Source organism: Primulina eburnea, chromosome 17, assembly GCF_022965805.1.
Source record: "Primulina eburnea isolate SZY01 chromosome 17, ASM2296580v1, whole genome shotgun sequence".
In the NCBI taxonomy this organism is placed as follows: Eukaryota; Viridiplantae; Streptophyta; class Magnoliopsida; order Lamiales; family Gesneriaceae; genus Primulina; species Primulina eburnea.
This window is the reverse complement of record NC_133117.1, coordinates 13,243,526-13,271,401: the sequence shown is the minus strand read 5'-3', so window position 1 is coordinate 13,271,401 and position 27,876 is coordinate 13,243,526. Positions and strand designations below refer to the sequence as shown.

General features: G+C 39.6%; 1 long non-coding RNA gene across 2 annotated transcripts in view; it reads left to right on the top strand.

Annotated features, from left to right (window-relative positions):
• Positions 1-2,919: 2,919 nt before the first annotated feature.
• Positions 2,920-27,876, top strand: part of LOC140818302 (uncharacterized) — an 81,855-nt gene continuing 56,898 nt past the window's right edge. For both annotated transcript variants that reach the window (XR_012114945.1, XR_012114944.1), the window contains exon 1: positions 2,920-3,127. This is a non-coding gene — a long non-coding RNA (uncharacterized lncRNA). The remainder of the gene's footprint in view (positions 3,128-27,876) is intronic.

The window sequence follows — 27,876 nt, the reverse complement described above, 5'->3', positions numbered from 1 at the left end:
TTCATCGAGAGGATAAGTTCGTGGTTATGATTGTACACCATTAGTCCTTACGACCCGGGACAACAATGAGGCTCTATATGCTAGGGCTGTGCTTTGACTCGTTTACCGGCTCCAGGAGAATCATCAGGTGGCGAGGTTGGGTACTGTTGCGACACATATAGGAGCCAGTGCATTGTAGTCGGGGATTCACCGCTCACCTAAGGGTGTGGATATCCTATGTGATCTAATGAAATAATAATGCATGGAATCTCTGGCCAGAGTACGAGATTTACGTTGGAGAAGGAGTTCTCCAAATAGTACACGCGATGCCACTATTATAGTTATCACATAGTTATCGAATTAATATGCAACCCTCGATGAACCAATGGTTGCAGATTCGATCGGGATATATGAGATGAAGGGACCGTACTGTACGTTAATCATAATCGACTGGTTCTTGCAGGCACTATCAGTGATACCTAGGGGATCATGGGGCGATGCTACTAGACGCTCTTACCATGATCCGATGGGTGCAATCAGAAATGAGTTCTGACATTCTTAATCAAGGTGTTGATGAAAAGAATGGGGCTAACTAGGGTAAGCCCGAATAAAGGATTATGTCCTGAATCACAAAGAGTTGTGAACCCACGGCTAGCTGTATCCCTGAACCATTGAGGGTCACACAAGCACTGGATCGTTTATTTCCGTTGAGAGAATAAATTCAAGGAGTTGAATTTATTTTATGATATAGTAAATTCAAGGAGTTGAATTTATGATAATTAAATTTTGAGAAAATAAATTCAAGGAGTTGAATTTATAAGATAGTAAATTCAAGAAGTTGAATTTATGAAATTTGGAGAGAATAAATTCAAGGAGTTGAATTTATAAAATTTGAGGATTTAATTTATTAAGCTCAAAAGTTGAGTTTATTAAATATTAAATTTTGGAGGTGATAAATTCAAGGAGTTGAATTTATAATTTAAATATTAAATTCAAATGTTGAATTTATAAAGGAATTAAATTAAATGTAATGGGTATATGTATAATGAGCTTGTAGGAGTACAAGATCAACATACATATTATTAAGGATCTTAATTGGACTTTAAAAGATTAATTAATTAATTAAACTAGTTGGACTAGAATAATTAATTGATTAAGCCCATTAAGTATTTAATTAAGTTAATGGGCCCTAAGCTTATATATATGTGTATTAGGCTTAGAGTTTAATTTAATTCATTCATAATTTTTTGAAAACCCTAGCCTCCATCTCCTAAGGATTTTCGAAAACTCTCCCATCTCCTATCAAAGAATTTCGGCCACTTTCTTTTGAAGAAAAGTTTGAGCCGTCTCTCGTTTTTATCTCAACGTAAAATATCTTCCAATTTTCTAGTGCAAATTGGAAGAGGAATAAACCATCTAGTCGTGGACCTAATTCGAAGTAGATCGAAGAACGTTCGTATCGATTCACGAAGAGCTATCTCCGCTAACCCCGAAATAGTTGGAGCCAAGTGATTTAATTCACAAATGTATAATCTTTAACATCCTATGTATGTTTGTTTTTATCTAAAATCATACGAGCGCCTTAAAGCAAATCATATTTTGATTGTCAAAACAAAATAAAAATTTGAAAACTTCCGCTGCGTTTGGGCGCGTAGAAAATCGAGATCCAACATCCTGAGCCTGAAATCACAAATAAGATCGTTAGGAGGGGCCAGGAGGGTGTCCTGGCGTAGCCTCTCCGACGCTCAAGTCAGAGACTGAGGATATATGAGGGGAGCAGCTAAGGGTGTTGCTGAAAACAATATATTGAATCCATAATCATACGCTCAAACCTGGTATTTATAGGAGAATACCTGGGCTTGTCATGGGCCATTCACCTGCGGGCCTTAGATATGGGCCGGGAGTTTGGGCCGGATCTTGATGGGTTCATCCCTGGGGTATCACCAGTCTCCTCCTCCCGAGTCCAACTGAATCGTAGGATCAAAGTTCGATTAATTGCGTTGTTCTCAGTTTACAACATGTGAGACGTGCATTTTCTTCCAGCCATCTATCAGTCCCCAGAAATTTGGAAACAGTTTTAGGGATTTTCTTGATGAACTCAATTCCTCCATCACTCATTTTCCTATCTACCACTTAGGTTCTTTCATTCTGAATAATCTTTAAGATCTTGATAAGTTGGGTGGTGGGTCCAATATTTAGAACTCATGAATATGACACATATATATAGTGAGCAATACAAGAAATATGGATTTAACAACACTCAAATTACCCACGGTTTTTGTTAAAACCATTTTTTTTAACAACAATTTTAATGAAAACCGTTGTCTTTGTGCGGTTTTTTATGATCAAAGAGATTTTTTTTTTAAATCGTTGTTTTTTATGTGTCTAAGACAACTGTTTTTACGAACCGTTGTCTTTGAGCAGGTTTTCTTTGAGTATAAGACGAGATTTTTTTAAAATAGTTATTTGTGAACGGGTTTTTTGTACCTACGACAACGATTTTTTAAATTGTTACCTTTGAATGAATTTTTATTGCGCTTAACCGTGTCATTGAGCGAGTTTTTTGGGACTACAACAACGGATTTGAAAAAAATATTGTTTTTTAGCGAAATTTTTAGGTTACGAAAAGTGTTGTCTTTATTTTTTTTAAAAAAAAAAAATTAATAGTAAAAAAATTATAGCTATTACATACACACAATAAGAAAGAAAGGAAATTTATTTCTCATCCCATACCAGTTCCCATAAGAAAGATGAGTGAGTATCATGTGAGACCGTCTCACGGATCATAATCTGTGAGACGGGCCAACCCTACCCATATTCAGAATAAAAAGTAATACTCTTAGCATAAAAAGTAATACTTTTTCATTGGTGACCCAAATAAGAGATCCGTCTCACAAATACGACCAGTGAGACTGTCTCACACAAGTTTTTGCCAAGAAAGAAAGCCCCAATCCCAAACCCCCATCCTGTCGGACATTCTCTCCCCTCTCCAAATTCGGAAGGCTTGCATCAACAGAAATGGGTCGGTCGAGCACCCTATACCTAGCCCAGGACCTGTAGCTTGAATCTAAGGTAGAATTGAAGAAAATAAGCTTGAATCGTGGGTTGTTTTGTGACCTGAACCACGCGTTGTTTCTGTCCAATTTTGGTGATGTGGGGACCCGAACCTAATTCAACACTTAATTATTATTAAGATCAAAGTTAACAACTAAGTAATAGTGGGACAAAAATTTTTTTTTAATATACAAGTGCGGAAACGTAAAATAATAAATCTGATACACGTGTCAGTGTAATAGTACAAATCTTGCACAACATTTATTTAACTTAATTAAAGTTTAGTCGCTATGTCAAGTACTGAAAAATCACTCTACTCTAAGTCTGGATCTCCACGCTAATCCTGAATCTCTCATCCTCTTCCTGATCCTGATCCTGATCCTGATCCGGCCCCACCTGTTGTCATGCACACATACAAAACAAGACAACAGCCGGATAGCTCCAGTGAGAAATACATTCCAGTATAAACAATGTATACATGCAATCATATATACAATATAAAAGCATATAACAGATATTCATAACATGTATCAAATCAGAAATATAAATCAATATCAAGCAATGAATCACACTCAGACTCAGACTCGACTCATTCCTAATCTAGGGATCCCGGTGTCTGGATATTGACAAATATATCGAATCTCAGTCGATAGGAATGAATCAGTTCCTAAACGGCATCGATATAATTCATATATCCTGTGTCTGGGCGAATCGGCCACAGAATTGACGAATCAGCCAATGACTAGGCGAATCAGTCAGTGACTAGGTGAATCAGCCGATAGCTAGACCAATCAGTCTATGACTGAATACATACATTGTCTATGAATCAATAGACCACACACAATAATATCATTAATTGCAAATATCATTGCAATAAGCTAAGGTATGTGATTTAGAGAAACTCGAGTCAAACCTCACTCGAATTGTGCAATCCCAACTCAACATTAATTTTTACCTTTCGTTCTGTTACTCTGACTCTGTCAAAGTCTCGAACTCAAAGCCTGTCAATATCAATCTGGCAATGACAATATCAAGGAGTATAATATCAATACCCGTTCAAATTACTACGGGATATAATCAGAATCCAATCAAATTCTGTTTCAACGGCATAATAGCATAATCTCAATATACCCAGCCATATCATATCTATCAGATATCAATTCCAATATCTCATAATCAATAACGACTCAATTCTGATATCCAATCAACTTCGAAATTCATAACAATTCCATATGGTATTTGTTTTTCAGTCCGGTTTCGATTATACGATGTTTAACATAATAAGAACATCATATATGAATCATATCATATTTTAACAATACCATAATTTCATAACATATCAGAATGTAGCAATTGTTATGTCCAGTTGATGCCTGCATCGATAGGAACACAGTACCGAAGTCGGATTCAAAATCAGACAGACGGATTTTATAAAAATCGCAAGTCTATGCTTTAGCAAACTTTCTCTTCCCTTTCCTCGATTTCTTCTCGTTTCTGAAGAGTTACAATGTACGTATATATATATATATATATATATATATATATATATACCTACACGTAACATGCATTAAGGCAAATGGCTCATCCTACATGCAACACGTCTCACACGTATGCGCGACCATCCTCGGCGCATATGCGTGAGACAGTATGTCTCGGCGCATGTCTTCCTAGCAGCTCGCGCATATGCGTGCCTCAGCTTCGCGCATATGCGCGAGGCTCTCTGGACTCGGCTTTCACAGCTCGCGCATATGCGCGCACTCACTTCGCGCATATGCGCGAGGTCCTCTGCCCACTTCGCGCATATGCATGCATCAGTACCGCGCATATGCGCGAGGGCTACTATTCCTCGCACATTTCATATATTTTCTCGTCTTTCCTGGTCTAATCCGTTCCGTCTATAATCACATCAATTTATCCACGAATCATTCCGGATTACAATAATCAAAATCTCGGGCATTACATTTCTCCCCCCCTATGATACGATTTCTGAAAGGGATCGTTTTTAGGTGATCGAAAACGCAACGGAAGCAACAAAAATTTTCGAAAATCATATTTTCTAGCAAGAAAAATTCGGCCACCTCATACCATATGTGTAGCAAATACAACAAACAACAAATAATGTCAAATATAGGGTGTTTGAGAGATATACCTATCAATCACAAAGATTGATGTATGGCTCAAACCAAGATGTAAACAACTTGGCTCTTGGAAAGGCAAGACAATCATCAAGCTTCCCTTTGAGCCCACCTTGCTCAAATATTAAGCCCACCACCAACAAACTAGAACCACTCTAATTTTGCACTAGAAAAATTAGAGCATTTTTCTTTGAGAAGTGTATTGTTTTCTCTACCAAAAGTGAAGAGAAAAATTGAGAGAAAAGTGAGGTAGTATGTGCCTCAATATTTCGGCCATATCATTCAAAAAGAGATGAGGGAAGACTTGTCTTGGTTGTGGGAACATGTGTGTATTCCAAAGGCATGCCATGCCTTGGATGTTGCAAAAGTTGTCTCCCAACTTTTCACCTCCCATGCATGCAAGTCTTATTTAATTTTTAACAATTAAAAATCAATGGACTTATTTTAATTATCTCAAACTTATTTAAGACTAATTAAGCATTACTTGAATTTACTCAAGTCACTAGTTGAATAATTATTTTAATATTGGGCTCTACAAGACTCAATATGATTTAATTAATTCAACACTTGAATTAATTTAATTATTTGGACTCTACTAGGCCCACTAGTGTTTAATTAATTTAACACTTGAATTAATTTAATTTAGTCCATAATAATGTTTATGAAAATCACAATTTTCAAATACATTATTTATTTGGCCACCTTTTAATCTAGGAACACTTCCACAAATTAAAAGTCACATTTCTCTCATATAAGTCATACTTCTATTTTATTTATGCTTATAAACTCATTTACAAGCCGTTCAACACATTGAACAATTTTACTTCTCAACGGGATCTAGAAAGCTAGTACTTGTGTGGCCCTTAATGGTTCATTGATACAACTAGCCGTGGGTTCACATCTCCATGTGATTCGGACTAAACATGTCCTTATATGAGCATACCCCAATTGCTCCATTCTTAATTATCAACTCCTTGATAACAAGAACGTCAGAACTCAAGTCTGATAGTACCCAACCAATCATGTTAAACGCCTAGCAGCATCGCTTACATGATTCCCTAGGTATCAAATGATAGTGCCTGCAAGAACCATTCAATTATGGTTAGTGTACAGTACGGTCCCTTCAACTCATATATCCCGACCGATTCGACAACCATTGGTTTATTGAGAGTTGTCAATGAATCGATACTATGTGTCATGTTGTAGTTGCATCGATGTTGTAATCTATGATACCCCTTTCATAATTACCACCATACTCTGATCAGAGATTTCAACCTACATATAAATGAGAACACATAGGATATCCATACCCGAAGGTAAGCGGTGAATCCCCGACTACAATGCATCGACTCCTATATGTTTCGACAGAACACCCAACCTTGCCACCTGGTGACCCCATGAGAGTCGGTAAACAAGTCAAAGTGTAATTCTAGCATATAGAGTCTCAATGTTGTCCCGGGTCATAAGGACTAATGGTGTACAACCATAAACTAGGACTTCCCCACTCGATAAGTGAGAACCACTTGGAAAGTCCTTTATGGAGGGTTATTCAGTGCATTATACTAGGAGCACCTATCTGCATGCTTGGACATCCAAATGTCCCTTACCAATGAAACATGGTACTCACATCGCAGATACTAGTCTCTAACTCGAGCGGCCTATATCCTTCTTAGCGGCGGCTGAATCGACTAGGAACTGTTTAGAATATACAGTATTCCAAATATGAGTTTCATGATACTCATCATATGAGCATCTCATATTCTTTCTACTATTTGTATATTCAAGGACTTTATCTGTGCAACTAGCATGGGTATACAGATAAAGAAGTGCCAAAATGATAATTTCAAATATTATTAAAATAAAGATTGTTTATACATAGAGTTTCATTGTGAACACTCGGCCAACACTTGGCTCGACGGGCACCCACTCTAACAATCTCCCACTTGCACTAGAGCCAACTACCCATATGCTTCAAACCCATCGATTCGCGATGCTTCTCGAACAATGGTCTAGGTAAAGGCTTAGTTAGCGGATCATCAACATTATCTGCGGAGTCGACTTTGTCAATCATGACATCTCCTCTTTTCACGATCTCTCTGAGGATATGGTACTTTCTCAATACGTGTTTGGACTTCTGATGAGACCTCGGCTCCTTTGCTTGAGCAATGGCTCCCATGTTGTCACAAAACACCGGGACAGGAGAAACTCCATTAGGAATGACGCCCAACTCTTGGACGAAATTCCTTATCCAAACAGCCTCCTTTGCTGCAGCTGATGCAGCAATGTATTTTGCCTCAGTGGTGGAATCCGCTGTACTGTCTTGCTTGGAACTCTTCCAAGAGACAGCAGCACCATTGAGCATGAATATGAATCCAGAGGTTGACTTTGAGTCATCAATATCGCTTTGGAAGCTGGAGTCGGTATAGCCTTCCAATTTTAGTTCTCCACCCCCATAGACCAAGAACAATTTATCGGTTCTCCTCAAATACTTGAGGATGTCTTTCACAGCTTTCCAATGTGGAAGACCAGGGTTCGATTGATATCTACTCACTACACTTAGTGCGAAAGCCACGTCAAGACGCGTAGATATCATCCCATACAATATGCTACCAATTGCAGATGCATATGGAATGTGTGTCATCGCCGCTATCTCTGCATCAGTCTTGGGAGACATAGACTTGGATAGGGACACGCCATGACACATAGGTAGATGTCCTCTCTTGGACTCATCCATCGAGAACCGCTTCAGGATGGTATCAATGTATGTGGACTGGGTGAGACCAAGTAATCTATTTGATCTATCTCTATAGATCTGTATTCCCACTACAAAAGATGCTTCACCCAAGTCCTGCATCGAGAACTTACTCGCTAACCATATCTTAGTTGATTGCAACATTCCTACATCATTCCCAATGAGTAGAATGTCATCAACATACAGCACCAGGAATGTCACAGCACTCCCACTGACCTTCTTATACACACAGGGTTCCTCAAGATTCTTAGTAAAATCAAACTCTTTGATTGTACTATCGAATCTAAGGTTCCAACTCCTAGATGCCTTCTTTAGACCATAAATAGATCTTTGAAGTTTGCATACCATATGCCCACTTCCGATAGATGTAAACCCTTCGGGTTGAGACATGTAAATCTCTTCCTTAATATCCCAATTAAGAAAGGCTGTCTTGACATCCATCTGCCATATCTCATATTCATACCATGTAGCTATGACTAACAATATCCTTATAGACTTGAACATTGCAACTGGAGAAAAGGTTTCCTCAAAGTCAACTCCTTGTCTTTGAGTATATCCTTTTGCCACCAATCGCGCCTTGAAAGTCAATACGTACCCATCCGCCCCAAGTTTCCTCTTGTAAATCCATTTACACCCTATGGGAACAATTCCCTCAGGTGGATCCACAAGATTCCACACTTGGTTCGAATGCATGGAATTCATCTCAGATTCCATAGCTTCAAGCCATTTGGATGAATCGGCATCAGATAACGCTTCCTTGAAGGTCCTTGGATCACATCCAAGGTTAGGCTCATCATGGCCCTCTTCAAGAAGCAGACCACACCTCATAAATGGTCTCGAGACTCTCTCGGATCTTCTAGGAGCTTGTATCTCCTCTCTTGGCTCTTCGGGTGTGGGTTCCATAACTGTGGGTGTCTCTCGAACCTCTTCGAGTTCTATCATCTCCCCTTTTCTATCCAATAGAAATTCTTTTTCCAAAAAGGTTGCATTCCTAGAAATAAACACCTTTGTTTCTTGGGGATGATAGAAGTAATATCCAACGCAATTCTTTGGATATCCCACAAAGTAACATAAAATGGATCGACTATCCAATTTATCTCCCACTACCTGCTTCACATAAGCAGGGCACCCCCATATTCTAAGATACGAATATTTGGGTGGCTTACCCATCCATATCTCATATGGAGTCTTGTCAACTGTCTTTGTATGGACATTGTTCAACAACATTGCCACTGTCTCAAGCGCATATCCCCAAAAGGATGGCGGCAACTCCGTGAACCCCATCATAGACCGAACCATGTCCATAAAAGTCCGGTTACGACGCTCCGAAACACCATTCAACTGCGGTGTAGCGGGCGGAGTCCACTGCGAGAGAATCCCATTCTCCTTAAGATACTCTTGGAACTCGGCACTCAAGTATTCACCACCTCGATCCGATCGAAGTGTCTTGATGCTTCGTCCCAATTGCTTCTCTACTTCACTTCTGAATTCTTTGAACCTTTCAAAGGCTTCAGACTTGTATTTCATCAAATACACATACCCATACCTCGAAAAGTCATCGATAAAGGTGATGAAGTAGGCATGTCCATGCTTAGTGGTGATGCTAAGAGGACCGCACACATCGGTATGGATCAAATCCAATAACCCTTTGGTCGCTCCACATGGCCCTTAAAGGGAATTTTGGTCATCTTTCCTTTTAGACAGGATTCACAAGTCGTGAGAGCATTAATATCAGACATATCAAACATGCTCACTCTCACTAGCTTGTTCATCCTTCTTAGGGAAATATGTCCTAATCGAGCATGCCATAATTGTGCCGAATTTAGAGTATCTTGTTTGAGTTTGTTTGTTGTTGTTATAGCTTGGACATTGTTAAGTGGAATATCTTTTAATTTTAAGGTGTAGAGATCGTTTTCTAGTTCTCCAGTACCAATTAAACATTCGTTCTTGTAAATGTTGCAAACACCTTTGCTAAATAAACAAGAAAATCCATCTTTATCAAGCATAGAAATGGAAGTAATGTTTTTCACCAAGTCTGGTACAAACAAAACATCTCTTAAAACAAACTTAAAATCATTGTTCAAATACAAGTAAACATCTCCAACAGCCTTGGCAGCAACCCTTGCTCCATTGCCCATCCTCAAGAAGGTCTCACCTTCCCTGAGCCTCCTACTTCTTCCCATCACGTGCAAATCATTACAGAGATGTGAGCCACAGCCGGTATCCAATACCCAAGAAGTAGAGTTAATTGAAATGTTTACTTCAATGTAGAACATACCGTTTCCAGAACTTTTTTGGGCAAGATATTCCCTGCAGTTACGCATCCAATGTCCAGGCTTCTTGCAGTGATGACAGATGTCAACAGTCTTGTCAGCCTTCACTTGTGTGGCTGCCACAACGGGACCCGGAGTCTGCCTCTTCAAGGGCACGTTCTTCATGGGACGTTGGAAAGAACGCTTCTTTCTCTTCCCACGTGGATCGGTCTTCGTACCAGATGAAGAACCCACATAAAGAACCGACTTCTCTTTCTTGATGGTGGACTCAAAAGTCACAAGCATGTTCACCAACTCCTCAAGGGTCGGCTCCATCTTGTTCATGTTGAATTTCACCACAAAATGATCAAATGAGCTAGGCAGCGATAACAACAACACGTCGGTGGTCAACTCCGAAGGCAACATCAAATCCATGCCAACCAGCTTGTCCACAAGCCCAATCAACTTTAGGCCATGCTCATGGACCGAGGACCCATCTCGCATGCGCAAAGTGATTAGCTCCTTGACGGTAGCATGCCTAAGAGGCCGAGTTTGCTCACCAAAGAGCTCCTTGAGGTGCAAATGAATGTCAGCAGCACTCTTTGCAACCTCAAAACGCCTCTGCAGCTCATCATTCATAGAAGCCTGCATATAACACTTGGCCTTCAAGTCATGGTCACACCAATCCTTGTAGGTCTGCAATTCCTCAGGAGTGCAGTCAGTCGGAGCCTTATCAGGGGGCGACTCATTCAGTGTATATGCAATCTTTTCCGAGTTCAAGACGATTTTCAGATTTCTTAGCCAAGTGAGGTAATTAGGTCCGGTTAATACGTGTTTTTCGAGTATGGCAGAAAGCGGATTGCGAACTGAAGACATTGTCAAATAGTACTGAAAAGTAAACAGATAAATGTTAATGACTATTTTAAAATATTTAGTAAGTTATAAAGTATGGACTTTAATTTTATAAATGTTTACTCCCACTGTTTTGACATCTTTCACTACCCTCTAGTGAAAACGGGAAACTCCTTTCCTCAGTAGGTACGTAAGGTCCAATTAGCGAATTATAATCCCGAATAATATCAGCCAATCACAATTCCTAAAAGGTAGTTTTCAATTGCATCACAATGCAACCCTCTACGTAAAATTTTGTCTCACGTTTGATTAGGACCCAATAATATGACGTCGTTCATCTTCACGTGTCAAGCCTTACCCATCGATGTTGAACCTTAATGGACGGTCGCCATGAGTTCCCCCAATAATATGAGCCGAAATCATGGGAGTTCCACGTAGTTCACATCACCATGTCAATGGATGTCACAGATTTCCGGCACCCAAGACTCCCCAATAATATGAGCCGAGCCTCGAGCACGGGTAGCGTTCATCATGCACCCATTGTCGATGGAAGACATGGAAATTATAAACAAATTTATAATTCCGCTTTTCGGGCTTGATATTAATTTTTAATCTTATTCAAAATGAGGGTTTTTAATTTTGAAAGGTCTCATCATTAATTTTATTTAAAAGCTCGCCATGTTTGATCGTATGTTTGCCGGATTCATGCAACTTTGTTATTATCATAATAATAACGCACATACTCATTATTTATAACATATCATGCATATATTATAAACATTAAACAAAACAAAGATGATCAATCGCCCCAATACTAATGGCCTGTGTGAGCTAAACACGGGCCTATGTCCAATCCTAGGGAAATGCATGGGATGCAAATGCAACTATTACATTAGCTTTCAATATTTACATGTCTTTGATCTTCATAATCATCATGGCCACCATCTTCCAATCTTGATCATCCACTATACTAATACTTACAAATAAATATCCATGGCAAATAGGGATACATCTCATGGGGGTGGGAACGGGCCATAAACCAAGCTCACTTTATAAATTGATAATTATTACAATCATTCAACACAAAATATCCTAGCATACACCTAGCAAATTGGGCTTGGGCTTTTGATCATCCTTCATGCATAAGATCACATATCATACACCATCAATTAATTATCACAATAATTAATTGATCCAATATTATATATCTTGATCCAATCACTAACCGCCACGATTATAAACTAAATTAATAAAGTATACAAACACCTTTGTCTACTTTCTAATTAATTTATTTATAACCGAATTTCTTGTAAATCACCATTTACTATAAATAATTAAAGTCCAACTTAAATTATTTATTTCATGAGAAAATATTTGCAATTTTTGTATATTTAAACTTAAGGGCCCAAAAAATCATTTTTCACCAAAAAAAATTTGGGCCCATTTAAATTTCACAAATATGTTAGCCATCTAATGGCCCAACAACATCAAGGCCCATGACACTTTGATAATCCAAAACACTTTTGGAAACCCTAGTCGTCATCGCCGTCGCCGGAGCTCCGTCGCCGGATTCCGGCCAACAAAAAATTATTTTTTTAATTTTAAATAGAGGGCTTCGGGCAGCCCCTCGGGCTGCCCTTGCTGCCCGAAATGGGCAGCCCCTCGGGCTGCCCGAGCTGCCCGAAATGGGCAGCAACATGCTGCCCGAAAATGCCCTATGTGTTGGCCTTGATTTTGTTGCAAAAACTCATCTCATGCGGTTAGAAATCGACCTCAATATAATATTATATATAAGCTACACAAAATAGTATCCTTAGCTCATGATACCACTTAAAAGGGATCGTTTTTAGGTGATCGAAAACGCAACGGAAGCAACAAAAATTTTCGAAAATCATATTTTCTAGCAAGAAAAATTTGGCCACCCATACCATATGTGTAGCAAATACAACAAACACCAAATAATATCATACATAGGGTGTTTGAGAGATATACCTATCAATCACAAGGATTGATGTATGGCTACAACCAAGATGTAAACAACTTGGCTCTTGAAAAGGCAAGACAATATTCAAGCTTCCCTTTGAGCCCACCTTGCTCAAATATTAAGCCCACCACCAACAAACTAGAACCACTCTAATTTTGCACTAGAAAAATTAGAGCATTTTTCTTTGAGAAGTGTATTGTTTTATATACCAAAAGTGAAGAGAAAAATTGAGAGAAAAGTGAGGTAGTATGTGCCTCAATATTTCGGCCATATCATTCAAAAAGGGATGAGGGAAGACTTGTCTTGGTTGTGGGAAAAGGTGTGTATTCCAAAGGCATGCCATGCCTTGGATGTTGCAAAAGTTGTCTCCCAACTTTTCACCTCCCATGCATGCAAGTCTTATTTAATTTTTAACAATTAAAAATCCATGGACTTATTTTAATTATCTCAAACATATTTGAGACTAATTAAACATTACTTGAATTTACTCAAGTCACTCGTTGAATAATTATTTTAATATTGGGCTCTACAAGATCCAATATGATTTAATTAATTCAACACTTGAATTAATTTAATTATTTATTTAATTATTTGGACTCTACTAGGCCTATTAGTGTATAATTAATTTAACACTTGAATTAATTTAATTTAGTCCATAATAATGTTTATGAAAATCACAATTTTCAAATACATTATTTATTTGGCCACCTTTTAATCTAGGAACACTTCCACAAATTAAAAGTCACATTTCTCTCATAGAAGTCATACTTCTATTTTATTTATGCTTATAAACTCATTTACAAGCCGTTCAACACATTGAAAAATTTTACTACTCAACGGGATCTAGAAAGCTAGTACTTGTGTGACCCTCAATGGTTCATTGATACAACTAGCCGTGGGTTCACATCTCCATGTGATTCGGACTAAACATGTCCTTACATGAGCATACCCCAATTGCTCCATTCTTAGTTATCAACTCCTTGATAACAAGAACGTCAGAACTCAAGTCTGATAGTACCCAACCAATCATGTTAAACGCCTAGCAGCATCGCTTACATGATTCCCTAGGTATCAAATGATAGTGCCTGCAAGAACCATTCAATTATGGTTAGTGTACAGTACGGTCCCTTCAACTCATATATCCCGACCGATTCGACAACCATTGGTTTATCGAGAGTTGTCAATGAATCGATACTATGTGTCATGTTGTAGTTGCATCGATGGTGTAATCTATGTAACCCCTTTCGTAATTACCACCATACTCTGATCAGAGATTTCAACCTACATATACATGAGAACACATAGGATATCCATACCCGAAGGTAAGCGGTGAATCCCCGACTACAATACATCTACTCCTATATGTTTTGACAGAACACCCAACCTTGCCACCTGGTGACCCCATGAGAGTCGGTAAACAAGTCAAAGTGTAATTCTAGCACATAGAGTCTCGGGCTGCCCGAGCTGCCCGAAATGGGCAGCAACATGCTGCCCGAAAATGCCCTATGTGTTTGCCTTGATTTTTTTGCAAAAACTCATCTCACGCGGTTAGAAATCGACCTCAATATAATATTATGTATAAGCTACACAAAATAGTATCCTTAGCTCATGATACCACTTAAAAGGGATCGTTTTTAGGTGATCGAAAACGCAACGGAAGCAACAAAAATTTTCGAAAATCATATTTTCTAGCAAGAAAAATTTGGCCACCCATACCATATGTGTAGCAAATACAACAAACACCAAATAATATCATACATAGGGTGTTTGAGAGATATACCTATCAATCACAAGGATTGATGTATGGCTACAACCAAGATGTAAACAACTTGGCTCTTGAAAAGGCAAGACAATATTCAAGCTTCCCTTTGAGCCCACCTTGCTCAAATATTAAGCCCACCACCAACAAACTAGAACCACTCTAATTTTGCACTAGAAAAATTAGAGCATTTTTCTTTGAGAAGTGTATTGTTTTATATACCAAAAGTGAAGAGAAAAATTGAGAGAAAAGTGAGGTAGTATGTGCCTCAATATTCGGCCATATCATTCAAAAAGGGATGAGGGAAGACTTGTCTTGGTTGTGGGAAAAGGTGTGTATTCCAAAGGCATGCCATGCCTTGGATGTTGCAAAAGTTGTCTCCCAACTTTTCACCTCCCATGCATGCAAGTCTTATTTAATTTTTAACAATTAAAAATCCATGGACTTATTTTAATTATCTCAAACATATTTGAGACTAATTAAACATTACTTGAATTTACTCAAGTCACTCGTTGAATAATTATTTTAATATTGGGCTCTACAAGACCCAATATGATTTAATTAATTCAACACTTGAATTAATTTAATTATTTATTTAATTATTTGGACTCTACTAGGCCCATTAGTGTATAATTAATTTAACACTTGAATTAATTTAATTTAGTCCATAATAATGTTTATGAAAATCACAATTTTCAAATACATTATTTATTTGGCCACCTTTTAATCTAGGAACACTTCCACAAATTAAAAGTCACATTTCTCTCATAGAAGTCATACTTCTATTTTATTTATGCTTATAAACTCATTTACAAGCCGTTCAACACATTGAAAAATTTTACTTCTCAACGGGATCTAGAAAGCTAGTACTTGTGTGACCCTCAATGGTTCATTGATACAACTAGCTGTGGGTTCACATCTCCATGTGATTCGGACTAAACATGTCCTTACATGAGCATACCCCAATTGCTCCATTCTTAGTTATCAACTCCTTGATAACAAGAACGTCAGAACTCAAGTCTGATAGTACCCAACCAATCATGTTAAACGCCTAGCAGCATCGCTTACATGATTCCCTAGGTATCAAATGATAGTGCCTGCAAGAACCATTCAATTATGGTTAGTGTACAGTACGGTCCCTTCAACTCATATATCCCGACCGATTCGACAACCATTGGTTTATCGAGAGTTGTCAATGAATCGATACTATGTGTCATGTTGTAGTTGCATCGATGGTGTAATCTATGAAACCCCTTTCGTAATTACCACCATACTCTGATCAGAGATTTCAACCTACATATACATGAGAACACATAGGATATCCATACCCGAAGGTAAGCGGTGAATCCCTGACTACAATACATCTACTCCTATATGTTTTGACAGAACACCCAACCTTGCCACCTGGTGACCCCATGAGAGTCGGTAAACAAGTCAAAGTGTAATTCTAGCACATAGAGTCTCGGGCTGCCCGAGCTGCCCGGAATGGGCAGCAACAGACTGCCCGAAAATGCCTTATGTGTTGGCCTTGATTTTTTTGCAAAAACTCATCTCACGCGGTTAGAAATCGACCTCAATATAATAATATGTATAAGCTACACAAAATAGTATCCTTAGCTCATGATACCACTTAAAAGGGATCGTTTTTAGGTGATCGAAAACGCAACGGAAGCAACAAAAATTTTCGAAAATCATATTTTCTAGCAAGAAAAATTTGGCCACCCATACCATATGTGTAGCAAATACAACAAACACCAAATAATATCATACATAGGGTGTTTGAGAGATATACCTATCAATCACAAGGATTGATGTATGGCTACAACCAAGATGTAAACAACTTGGCTCTTGAAAAGGCAAGACAATCTTAAAGCTTCCCTTTGAGCCCACCTTGCTCAAATATTAAGCCCACCACCAACAAACTAGAACCACTCTAATTTTGCACTAGAAAAATTAGAGCATTTTTCTTTGAGAAGTGTATTGTTTTATATACCAAAAGTGAAGAGAAAAATTGAGAGAAAAGTGAGGAAGTATGTGCCTCAATATTCGGCCATATCATTCAAAAAGGGATGAGGGAAGACTTGTCTTGGTTGTGGGAAAAGGTGTGTATTCCAAAGGCATGCCATGCCTTGGATGTTGCAAAAGTTGTCTCCCAACTTTTCACCTCCCATGCATGCAAGTCTTATTTAATTTTTAACAATTAAAAATCCATGGACTTATTTTAATTATCTCAAACATATTTGAGACTAATTAAACATTACTTGAATTTACTCAAGTCACTCGTTGAATAATTATTTTAATATTGGGCTCTACAAGACCCAATATGATTTAATTAATTCAACACTTGAATTAATTTAATTATTTATTTAATTATTTGGACTCTACTAGGCCCATTAGTGTATAATTAATTTAACACTTGAATTAATTTAATTTAGTCCATAATAATGTTTATGAAAATCACAATTTTCAAATACATTATTTATTTGGCCACCTTTTAATCTAGGAACACTTCCACAAATTAAAAGTCACATTTCTCTCATAGAAGTCATACTTCTATTTTATTTATGCTTATAAACTCATTTACAAGCCGTTCAACACATTGAAAAATTTTACTTCTCAACGGGATCTAGAAAGCTAGTACTTGTGTGACCCTCAATGGTTCATTGATACAACTAGCCTTGGGTTCACATCTCCATGTGATTCGGACTAAACATGTCCTTATATGAGCATACCCCAATTGCTCCATTCTTAGTTATCAACTCCTTGATAACAAGAACGTCAGAACTCAAGTCTGATAGTACCCCACCAATCATGTTAAACGCCTAGCAGCATCGCTTACATGATTCCCTAGGTATCAAATGATAGTGCCTGCAAGAACCATTCAATTATGGTTAGTGTACAGTACGGTCCCTTCAACTCATATATCCCGACCGATTCGACAACCATTGGTTTATCGAGAGTTGTCAATCAATCGATACTATGTGTCATGTTGTAGTTGCATCGATGGTGTAATCTATGAAACCCCTTTCATAATTACCACCATACTCTGATCAGAGATTTCAACCTACATATACATGAGAACACATAGGATATCCATACCCGAAGGTAAGCGGTGAATCCCCTACTACAATGCATCGACTCCTATATGTTTCGACAGAACACCCAACCTTGCCACCTGGTGACCCCATGAGAGTCGGTAAACAAGTCAAAGTGTAATTCTAGCACATAGAGTCTTGGCCTGCCCGAGCTGCCCGAAATGGGCAGCAACATGCTGCCCGAAAATGCCCCATGTGTTGGCCTTGATTTTGTTGCAAAAACTCATCTCATGCGGTTAGAAATCGACCTCAATATAATATTATGTATAAGCTACACAAAATAGTATCCTTAGCTCATGATACCACTTAAAAGGGATCGTTTTTAGGTGATCGAAAACGCAACGGAAGCAACAAAAATTTTCGAAAATCATATTTTCTAGCAAGAAAAATTTGGCCACCCATACCATATGTGTAGCAAATACAACAAACACCAAATAATATCATACATAGGGTGTTTGAGAGATATACCTATCAATCACAAGGATTGATGTATGGCTACAACCAAGATGTAAACAACTTGGCTCTTGAAAAGGCAAGACAATATTCAAGCTTCCCTTTGAGCCCACCTTGCTCAAATATTAAGCCCACCACCAACAAACTAGAACCACTCTAATTTTGCACTAGAAAAATTAGAGCATTTTTCTTTGAGAAGTGTATTGTTTTATATACCAAAAGTGAAGAGAAAAATTGAGAGAAAAGTGAGGTAGTATGTGCCTCAATATTTCGGCCATATCATTCAAAAAGGGATGAGGGAAGACTTGTCTTGGTTGTGGGAAAAGGTGTGTATTCCAAAGGCATGCCATGCCTTGGATGTTGCAAAAGTTGTCTCCCAACTTTTCACCTCCCATGCATGCAAGTCTTATTTAATTTTTAACAATTAAAAATCCATGGACTTATTTTAATTATCTCAAACATATTTGAGACTAATTAAACATTACTTGAATTTACTCAAGTCACTCGTTGAATAATTATTTTAATATTGGGCTCTACAAGACCCAATATGATTTAATTAATTCAACACTTGAATTAATTTAATTATTTATTTAATTATTTGGACTCTACTAGGCCCATTAGTGTATAATTAATTTAACACTTGAATTAATTTAATTTAGTCCATAATAATGTTTATGAAAATCACAATTTTCAAATACATTATTTATTTGGCCACCTTTTAATCTAGGAACACTTCCACAAATTAAAAGTCACATTTCTCTCATAGAAGTCATACTTCTATTTTATTTATGCTTATAAACTCATTTACAAGCCGTTCAACACATTGAAAAATTTTACTTCTCAACGGGATCTAGAAAGCTAGTACTTGTGTGACCCTCAATGGTTCATTGATACAACTAGCCGTGGGTTCACATCTCCATGTGATTCGGACTAAACATGTCCTTATATGAGCATACCCCAATTGCTCCATTCTTAGTTATCAACTCCTTGATAACAAGAACGTCAGAACTCAAGTCTGATAGTACCCAACCAATCATGTTAAACGCCTAGCAGCATCGCTTACATGATTCCCTAGGTATCAAATGATAGTGCCTGCAAGAACCATTCAATTATGGTTAGTGTACAGTACGGTCCCTTCAACTCATATATCCCGACCGATTCTGTAGAGCCCAATTTCGTACACGTAAAACCCATGCATTTATTTAAATTAGTAAAGCATTTAATTTATTTTAAAGGAGTTTAGTCATGCATAATTCATTTAAATGCATTATTTTAAAGTATCTACGTTTATGTGATGCACGTTAAAAAGTCTTTCGAGTTTCATGTTTCAGGCGATCATTCGAGACGGGATTGAGGAAAAGACCCGGGGACGATTTTTGGCAATTTAAAGATGGTATCTTATTGTAGTTGAGTTTGAGGGCATTTTCAATTAATTTATTGAATTTTTAGCATTTCAAGTCTAAATCATGTATTTATCAATTTTAAGAGTTTAAAACTTTTAAAATCTAGCATGGTGTGTGTTATATTTTAATTAAAGAATTTTATTTAAAAGTTAATTGTGAGTTAGTGTTTTAATTAGTAGACAATTATTTTAGTAAACTATAATTCAGTCTCCTAATTACACTAAAACACACGCCTCACACACACATTACACGCTTTTACACACACCTGTAACGCCTAAACACACACACACACTCTATCATTCAGTTTTTATTATTTTGAGAGAAGAAAACCTAGGGATTCTCCTTCCCTACAGCAGCCGCCTCATCCCCTTCACGATCCCAGCAAGTTTCGTGAGTTTTTATCGCAAGTTTTAGCGCCACGATCGTCCCAGATCAACCCCGCTTTCATCCCCGCTTCGATATCGCCGGTTCGGTAACGTTTAATATCGAAAAGGCACGTATATTCTGTTCTTGCTGTGTCGATCAAGTCATATATTGTATTGCGTTGTTTTTATGCGTAAAAGTTATGTATGATGTTAGTAGTTTGAGCGGATCATAGATCGGGTCAATTTCGAAGGAAAAGTTTTAGATCCAAAACTCGTTTTTGCTGTCTTTTCAAATACTGCGATTTTTCTGTTCATATTTTGAGAAAAATTTCAACTAGAAAAATGTAGAACTTTTCGATGCCTTCGATTTGACATAAAACTCGAGATTTTTGGACGAAAAATGAGTAAGTTATGATGTTTTTCGTGAGACTGCTCGAACTGTAATTTTCAGAAAATGTGTTATTGATGTGTTTCTTGAAGTTTTACGTTGCAGGCTTCGTTGGGGCTCGACGGGTGATCGCCGCTGCACATAGGTACTTCGGTTATGATGTTGGAATGGTCATCGATGTTTTGTTTCGTGTCGATAGGCACTAAGATGGTTCTAGAGTCGTAGGAACAATCATTGATGTCCAATTCGTTGTTGTGTCGTTGGTTGTGAATTGTTACCCTCGGGGTGATGTTTATGCACTTGGGTTTGGTATAATACCTTAGTGTTCTAAGAAGTGTCTCGTGGTGACGTTCATAGTCCGAGGAATCGAGTCTAGAAGACTAAGCAAAAACATGTTCAGAATCTCGTAAGTTTCGACCGACAGTAGCCACACGGACCTTGCCACGGACCCTGACACGGGGTCCGTGCATTTGTTTTCTCGTGAGTGTCAAATTTGCGCAGATACACGGACCTTCACCCGGACCCTGGCACGGGGTCCGTGCCTTCACTTTCTCACAAGTGTCAAAGTTGCGAGTGGACACGGACCCTTACACGGAGGCAGGCACGGGGTCCGTGCCCCTTTTTTTCTTTCCGAGTACATCCTTCACCGTAGGTAGACGGACCTGTACACGGACCCGGGTTAGGGGTCCGTGTACACACTGTTTGGGAAAAATATTATTTTTGGTTTCAAGGTTTGATGCCATGGTTTAGAGCAAAGATTAGTAAGGTCATGTCATGGGAAGTTATAGAAGGTCCTAGGATATGATCGAGCTTGAGAGTAAGTATAATTTTTCTACGTCTAAGCTATGCAAGTTAAGTTTGAAATTCATGTTAGTATATCGCAGCGACGGCCCCAGTCGAAGTCCAACGAATCCCTCAACACCAAGTAAGTATGAATGACGTGCAAAGGAAATGTTTTAAGTTTCGAGGTATGCTAATTGTCTTGTGACCAAAGAAAGTTAGGATTGGAAAGCGTTAAATCATGAACGGGGACCAATCCGCCCGTTAAATTATGAACGGGTTAGATCGTGGTTGTAAAGCGTTAAATTATGAACGTGGATCAACTGGCCTGTTAAATTATGAACAGGGATCTTATGTATGCGGCAGTGGATACGTCCCTGTCAGCCCAGTACTGTGGTGTGTCTGATCAGGCGTTTATCATGTTAAGGGTCACTTGCTTTGAAACATCCTCTACGTAAAATTATGCAGCCAAGTATGTGAAGTATGATAGCATGTTTAAGAAAAGTTTATGATCATGGCACGTCGTAGTATGTATGTTCAAGTTCAAGTTTATTTCAAGTTGAAGTTTATGCAAGTTCAATTTAAAGTTATGTATGTCCTATATTAAAGATGCATGCGATTTTATTATGTAGTACTCGTTATTTCCAGTTTATACGTGTTGAGTCTTTAGACTCACTAGACTTGATCGATGCAGGTGAGTACGATGAACAGGAGACAGGAGGTGGCGACCAAGGGGCAGGCTTGGGCTGAGCGGCAGGCTAAACCCGAGGACCGCAAGTTTATGTTTTTAAGCACAGTTTTAAATACTCTGAATTTTTATGATTTGAATGTGAGATGTTTTGAGACAGCGTTCTTTTAGCAACTTTTTAATTGGTGATGGATTATTTTAAAAATATTTTTATGAATGTTGGGTGACGACCGTATGGATGTTTTTATTTAATAAAATTTTTAATTTTTCCGCAAATTTTTCAAGTAGTAAAAGTACGGTACATTACAGTTGGTATCAGAGCGAGGTTCTTGTAAAGGGTTACGCCTACTGCCAGTCGCCAGAAGCTCACAGAGGGCCTCGAGTCGAGGAGAGGGCCAATCCTCCACCACCTCCACCACCCGACATGCAGGCCCAGATGATGGCTGGAATGACTCAGTTCTTTGCCCAGGTTATGGGTAACCAGACAGTGGCTGATGCAGGGGCGAGACCCAGAGCTGAGGCTGTCTACGAGAGGTTCAGCAGGATGCACCCAGATAAATTCTCAGGGACGACGGACCCATTGATAGCAGAGGGATGTGTTAAATCCATCGAGGTAATTTTCGATTTTATGGAGTTGCAGGATGCTGATCGAGTGAGGTGCGCTATCTTTCTACTTCATGGGAGTGCAAGAGTTTGGTGGGAGAGCGCATCAGTGATAGTTAACCTACAGACTCTCACGTGGAATGGGTTCAAAGAGGTGTTTTACTCCAAGTACTTCACTGAGGAAGTGCGTACGAAACTGATTGGGGAGTTCATGACGCTACGACAGGGAGATAGCAGCGTAGCTGATTATGTGCAGAAGTTTGAGAAGGGTTGCCAATTTATGCCCTTAATCGCCAATGATGTTCAGGCCAAGGTGAGACACTTTCTCCTTGGAATGCGGCCGATCTTGCGCCGTGATGTGAAGGTGGTAGGGCCTATGACCTATGAGGTCTCCGTAGCGAGGGCATTGGAGGCGGAGCAGGATATGAAAGAGATTGAGAAGGATCGACTGGGCAAGAGGCCCTTTCAGGCACCGCAGCAACACCAGCAGTATCAGCAGCGACCACCATTTAAGAAGCCCTACCAGGGGCAGCCTGGAAAGAAACCATACCAAGGACCACCTAAGGGCAAGGGTCCTATCCAACAGCAAGGGGCGCCGCAGAAGCCCGGTAATTTCCCTGTTTGTCAGAAGTGTAACCGCCAGCATCCAGGACCATGCTTGTATGGGTCAGGCAAGTGCTTTAAGTGTGGTGCTACCGACCACATGCTAAAGGAGTGCCCGCAATGGAAGCAGCCAACTCAAGGCCGGGTATTCGCCATGCACGCTCAGGAAGCGGATCCGGACACTACTTTACTGACCGGTAAACTTTCCTACCTAAGCTCAGTATTACTTTGCCTTGCAGGTGAATTTTATTTGGGGATTTCTAGGATGCTAGTATTGTTTAAGTATATTTGGGTTACTATCTTGTTAGCATTATTTTTGAATGGCATAGGACATCGAATTTTATTATGCGTAAGGTTAATGTTAGTATTTTGGATATAAGTTGTGTTGTGCTAACGCATCTCAGGGAACATTTTCATAAAGAGATTAGCTAACACTGCACTGATAGATTCAGGAGCCACTCACTCCTTTATATCAGAAACCTTCGCTAATCACCTGGACATCAAGTCCATCGGCCTAGACTTGAACTTCTCAGTGACAGTCCCATCAGGGGAAGAATTGTTAGCTACCAGTGTGATCAGGGATATCGATCTAGAACTGCAGGGCCACCTAGTGTATGCAGATTTGATCGTATTGCCGATGCCAGAGTTCGATATCATTTTGGGCATGGACTGGCTGACTAAGAACCGAGTTCTAATCGATTTTCAGAAGAGGTCGGTATTGGTCAGACCGCTCGGTATGGAGCAGTTTTTATTCGAGCCAGCTAGATGGAGGAGTTTCCCTCGTATGATTTCGTGCATGCAGGCGAGGAAATTAATTTCAAAGGGATGTCAGGCTTTCTTGGCCAGTGTTATAGCAGCGCCTGACGTGCCCACTCCTTCTATTTCAGAAGTGCCAGTAGCCAGAGAATTTCCAGACGTCTTCCCAGACGACGTCACAGGCCTTCCACCAGATAGAGAGGTGGAGTTTGCCATCGATCTCATGCCTGGTACAGTGCCGATCTCTAAGGCACCGTACAGATTAGCTCCAGCAGAGATGTTAGAACTTACACAGCAGATTCAGGAGCTCTTAGACAAGGAGTTTATCCGCCCGAGTTTCTCACCATGGGGCGCACCAGTACTCTTTGTGAAAAAGAAAGACGGGAGCATGAGACTGTGCATCGATTACCGTGAGCTGAACAAGGTAACGATCAAGAATAAGTATCCGTTGCCACGAATCGAAGATTTGTTCGACCAGTTGCAGGGAGCTACCGTGTTCTCCAAAATCGATCTTCGATCAGGGTATCACCAACTGAGAGTAAAGGATGCAGATGTGCATAAGACAGCTTTCAGGACCAGATACGGGCATTACGAGTTCTTAGTGATGCCGTTTGGATTGACCAATGCTCCAGCTATTTTCATGGATCTCATGAACCGAGTATTTCAACCGTTCCTCGATCAGTTCGTCATAGTGTTCATTGACGATATTCTCATATACTCGAAGAGCCATGAGGAGCACGACCAGCACTTGAGGACAGTTTTGCAGACTTTGCAGAGCCGTAAGTTGTATGCAAAATTCAGTAAGTGCGAATTTTGGTTGCAGAAAGTCGCGTTTTTGGGGCATATAGTGTCTAGTAGAAGGATTGAAGTGGATCCAGCCAAAGTGGCAGCTGTCAAGGAATGGGTAGAGCCAAAGAATGCATCCGAGATCCGCAGCTTTTTGGGCTTAGCAGGCTACTACCGTAAGTTTATTCAGGGGTTTTCGTCTATAGCAGTGCCACTCACTTCACTAACCAAGAAGAATGCTAAATTTACGTGGAGTGATGAATGTCAGAAGAGCTTCGACACCTTGAAGCAAGCTCTCATTTCCGCACCGGTGTTAGCCATGCCATCAGGGCAAGGAGATTATGTGTTATACACCGATGCATCTAAGCTCGGTTTAGGAGCATTGTTGATGCAACAGGGTCGAGTTATAGCTTATGCTTCCAGACAGTTAAAGGTGCATGAGAAGAACTACCCGACTCACGATTTGGAATTAGCAGCCGTTGTCTTTGCATTGAAGATTTGGAGACATTACTTATACGGCGAGAAGTGTCATATTTTCACCGATCACAAAAGTCTCAAATATTTCTTCACGCAGAAGGAGCTGAATATAAGACAGAGACGGTGGTTAGAACTTGTGAAGGACTATGATTGCGAGATTAGCTACCACCCGGGAAAAGCTAACGTCGTGGCAGACGCTTTGAGCAGAAAGGTGGCAGTCATAGCACAATTGTCAGTTCAGAGACCGCTTCAGTCTGAGATTCAGAGGTTTGGTCTAGAGATTTATCGTAAGGGCAGAGCTCCTAGACTGTCTAATCTGACAGTCAAATGTGATTTACTAGACCGCATTCGAGCAGGACAGTCTTCAGATGAGCAACTACAGAAATGGAGACTGAAGGATGAAGCTAAGGGCAGTGTTTTGTACACAGTGTCAGATGGTATCGTGAGATACAGAGACAGAATGTGGGTGCCTAATGTTGATTCGATCAGACAGGATATTCTGACAGAGGCACACGCATCTCCGTATTCTATTCACCCAGGAGGTACCAAGATGTACAAAGACCTGCAGATTTTGTATTGGTGGCCAGGGATGAAGAGAGACATCCGCAGATTTGTATCTGAGTGCCTCACTTGTCAGCAGGTGAAGGCAGAGCATCAGAGGCCAGCAGGTATGCTTAAGCCACTCCCTATCCCAGAGTGGAAATGGGAGAACATCACTATGGATTTCGTCGTTGGGTTACTAAGTCAGTCAAAGGGTCAAATTCTATTTGGGTTATAGTGGATCGACTCACTAAGTCAGCGCATTTTCTGCCAGTGAAGACGACTTTCTCCATGACGCAGTATGCGGAGCTTTATATCCGGGAGATAGTCCGTTTGCATGGTTTCCCAGTCTCTATTGTGTCCGACAGGGATCCGAGGTTTACATCGTCCTTCTGGAAGAGCTTGCATGCAGCTATGGGGACGAAGTTACTGTTCAGTACAGCTTTTCACCCGCAGACAGATGGCCAGTCTGAGCGAGTGATTCAGATTTTGGAAGACTTGCTAAGAGCTTGCATGATTGATTTTCAGGGAACTTGGGAGTCTAAGCTACCTCTAGTAGAGTTCACATACAACAACAGTTTCCAAGCATCAATTGGTATGGCTCCCTATTAAGCGTTGTATGGTCGGAAGTGCAGATCGCCAGTTCATTGGGATGAAGTTGGTGAGAGAACAGATCTAGGCCCAGAGATAGTTCAGCAGACTGCAGAAGTGGTGGTCAAGATTCGTGACAGAATGAAGACCGCCCAAAGCCGTCAGAAGAGCTATGCCGATAAGAGAAGAAGAGATCTCGAGTTTGCCGTTGGGGATCACGTTTTCGTCAAGATAGCACCCATGAAGGGTGTTATGAGATTTGGGAAAAGAGGCAAGTTGAGTCCAAGGTTTATTGGACCGTTCGAGATTTTGGACAGAGTTGGGACACTAGCCTATCGTGTTGCCCTTCCGCCGAATCTGGTCGGGGTGCACAATGTGTTCCATGTCTCGATGCTGAGGAAATACCTAGCTAATCCTTCGCATGTTCTGAGTTATGAGCCTTTGCAGCTTGCTCCAGATTTGTCTTATGAGGAAAGACCGACTCAAATCCTCGACAGACAGGAGCGCAGACTCCGGAACAAAGTGACTAAGCTAGTCAAAGTTCGGTGGTTTAACCAATCAGTGGAAGAGGCCACTTGGGAGTCAGAGGCAGATATGAGACTTCGCTACCCGGAATTGTTCGGTAAGACTTAATTTCGAGGACGAAATTTTTATAAGTGGGGGAGGAACTGTAGAGCCCAATTTCGTACACGTAAAACCCATGCATTTATTTAAATTAGTAAAGCATTTAATTTATTTTAAAGGAGTTTAGTCATGCATAATTCATTTAAATGCATTATTTTAAAGTATCTACGTTTATGTGATGCACGTTAAAATGTCTTTCGAGTTTCATGTTTCAGGCGATCATTCGAGGCGGGATTGAGGAAAAGACCCGGGGACGATTTTTGGCAATTTAAAGATGGTATCTTATTTTAGTTGAGTTTGAGGGCATTTTCGATTAATTTATTGAATTTTTAGCATTTCAAGTCTAAATCATGTATTTATCAATTTTAAGAGTTTAAAACTTTTAAAATCTAGCATGGTGTGTGTTATATTTTAATTAAAGAATTTTATTTAAAAGTTAATTGTGAGTTAGTGTTTTAATTAGTAGACAATTATTTTAGTAAACTAAAATTCAGTCTCCTAATTACACTAAAACACACGCCTCACACACACATTACACGCTTTTACACACACCTGTAATGCCTAAACACACACACACTCTATCATTCAGTTTTTATTATTTTGAGAGAAGAAAACCTAGGGATTCTCCTTCCCTACAGCAGCCGCCCCATCCCCTTCACGATCCCAGCAAGTTTCGTGAGTTTTTATCGCAAGTTTTAGCGCCACGATCGTCCCGGATCAACCTCGCTTTCATCCCCGCTTCGATATCGCCGGTTCGGTAACGTTTAATATCAAAAAGGCACGTATATTCTGTTCTTGCTGTGTCGATCAAGTCATATATTGTATTGCGTTGTTTTTATGCGTAAAAGTTATATATGATGTTAGTAGTTTGAGCGGATCATAGATCGGGTCAATTTCGAAGGAAAAGTTTTAGATCCAAAACTCGTTTTTGCTGTCTTTTCAAATACTGCGATTTTT